Source organism: Pediculus humanus, genomic scaffold, assembly GCF_000006295.1.
Source record: "Pediculus humanus corporis 1103172107764 genomic scaffold, whole genome shotgun sequence".
In the NCBI taxonomy this organism is placed as follows: Eukaryota; Metazoa; Arthropoda; class Insecta; order Psocodea; family Pediculidae; genus Pediculus; species Pediculus humanus.
The window spans coordinates 128,674-131,194 of NW_002987362.1; the positions used below are offsets into that span (position 1 = coordinate 128,674).

General features: G+C 31.5%; 1 non-coding gene across 1 annotated transcript; it reads left to right on the top strand.

The window, feature by feature from the left end:
* The first annotated feature begins 1,343 nt into the window (after window positions 1-1,343).
* Phum_PHUM354000 lies at window positions 1,344-1,425 on the top strand. The gene has a single exon. It is a non-coding gene; the product is annotated as a tRNA-Leu (tRNA).
* The last annotated feature ends 1,096 nt before the right edge of the window (window positions 1,426-2,521 follow it).

Genomic DNA, 2,521 nt, shown 5'->3' on the forward strand with positions numbered 1-2,521 from the left:
CTTTCTCTGTCTCTCTCTCCTGGAAGAAAGTAAGTCTCGTAATGTGAAATTCTCGAGGAAAATCGTTTTTTTTTTTTCTCTCCAGAATTGAGTTTAAATACGTAACGTAAACATGTAAAAAACTATCAAAAAATGATAACCGTCGTCGTTTTCTTTTTCTTTTCCCATCTCTCTCCCTCTCTCTCCGTTATTATATCCCTCTGGACAAAAATTTTGTACATACTTTTTAAAACTCCTCTCTCTCTTTCTTTTTCTCTTTCTCTCTCTTTCTTTTTCTCTTTCTCTCTCTTTCTGTAATCTTTGGAGAATCGAAAAATTTTGATTTTATTATTATTATTATTATGAGTTTTAATATTTTCCATTGAAATTCCATAACTTTTATTACCTAACGGCTTTTGTTACGTTTATTAAAAAAAAAAAAAAAATTGAATTTTTTACGACGTTTACTTATTATATTAATAATCATTACTATTAATAATAATAATAATAGATTTAGAGAAAGAAAATGACGATAACGTTAAGTTTGGGAACAAAGTCGGAACGGGGAGGGGGAGGGGGAAAAAGAATAAAAAATTAAAACGGAAGCGGTCGACTGGAAGGAAAACCCTGGAGAGACATAATCGCTAAAAAGTTATATTTATTTATACGTATATATTATTATTATTATTATTATTATTATTATTATTATTAGGGTAAGTTTGACAAGAAAACAAAAGGGGAATTTTTAAAACGGAAATGACGTAGTCGATAAGGGGAAGGATATTAGGTTTGTATTGATGTTTTCAATAATAATAATAATAATTGTGTAATTTGTAAAGGATGAAAATCTGTTTGTGAATATGAGCCGGAAATGGTTACGACAGCGAGCCTTTTTTTTCTTGGGGGGAGGGGTGGAAGGGCTCCCACAATATCAAACAAAAAAATTTCAAATAATAATAATAATAATAGTTGTGATAAATGCGTATCAAGCGTAATCGAAGAAAAAATATTTTAATGAGTCGTCGATTTAAAATCGTTTATTGTTTGTTAGAACGTGTTGATGACTTTGGGTCAGTAGTAGTAGTAGTGGTGGTGGTGGGGATGACAAACAACGACAAACAACGTAAACAAACGCAGGCTTTTAGCTTAGATAATCAAAACAGTTAAGAAATTGATTAAAGGTCAAGTGATACGTATAAGTTGTTTTTTTTAATCGTAAACAATTTTTAATCAAAGACGACACACACACACACACGGTCACACACGTGATGATTAAACTTAACCCCGTTTTAATAATAATAATAATAAAAACGCACAAAAATTTTTCGTGGGAAGAACGTTGTTTTAAAGTGAACGTAACAACTGGTAGCGTGGCCGAGCGGTCTAAGGCGCTGGTTTAAGGCACCAGTCTCTTCGGGGGCGTGGGTTCGAATCCCACCGCTGCCATTAAAAAATTTTTTTGTTTTTAAATCGCGAAGAAAATTTTTTATTTTTTTTTGAGGGGGCGGTGGTGGGTGGGGGTTCGGTTAAAATGGAGAGTTTGGTAAAAAAAAAAAAAAAACGAATAAACTTATAATAAATGGTTTGAAAGAAAGAAAGAGAGAGAGTGAGAGAAAGAGCGGAAAATGGAAAATGGAAAATTTAAGTGAAAACTGATTTTGTTTGCTGTTGTTGTTTGTCGTTGTCGTTGTTGTTGTTGTTGTTATTTACGTTTTTTTACGAGTGTTTAAATCTAGTTTTCGACATTCCGGACACATTTTATTTCGTCTCACATTTTTGTTTTATTTTTTATTTTTTTTCCGAGATCGAGAGGGGGAAAAGAGAGAGAGAAAGCGAGAAAGAGAGAGAAAGAGATAAAGAGAAAGACGAAAACAATAAAAACGAAAACAATTAAGATTTCAAAATTATGAAAAAAAATAAAAATGAAATAAAAGAAAAAAAAAACAAACGGAAACGGATAAAGATGGAGTTTGGAGAAATTTTTTTTTATAAACAACAACCGTCGTTAAAAAACTTTTCATAGAAAAATAATAATAATAATAATAATAAAATGATGGTGGAAGAGGATCGTTTTCCTCTTATTCTCTCTCTCTCTCTCTCTCATGTATTCGTATTCATATATACATATACGAACAAATGCGTGAATTGTGGGGAAGGGGGAAGAGGGGAAGAAGGGGGAAGGAGGAGGTTAAAAAATGAAAAAAGGACGAAATCGTTTCTTAAAATATAAATTTATGCTTATTTTTTTCTTAAAAAAAAAAAAAAGTTATAAAAAGTTTTAAAAACCTGATCCGAGTAAAGTACTCTTTTTTTTTTTTCATGTTAAATTTTAAAACTTGTTTTTTTTTTTGTACGTACCTCCTTCCCTCCTCTGTTTCCCCCTCCCCCCTTCTTTTTTTCTCTGCAGTCGGGGAAAGAAAAGGGGGGGGAAAAGTCGTACAAATTTTTTTTTTTTGTTTTACGACTTCGGAAACCGCCCATAGCATTTTACATAAAAAAGAGAAAAAAAAAGGAAAAATCTTTGAATGTTTTCCCATTTTTA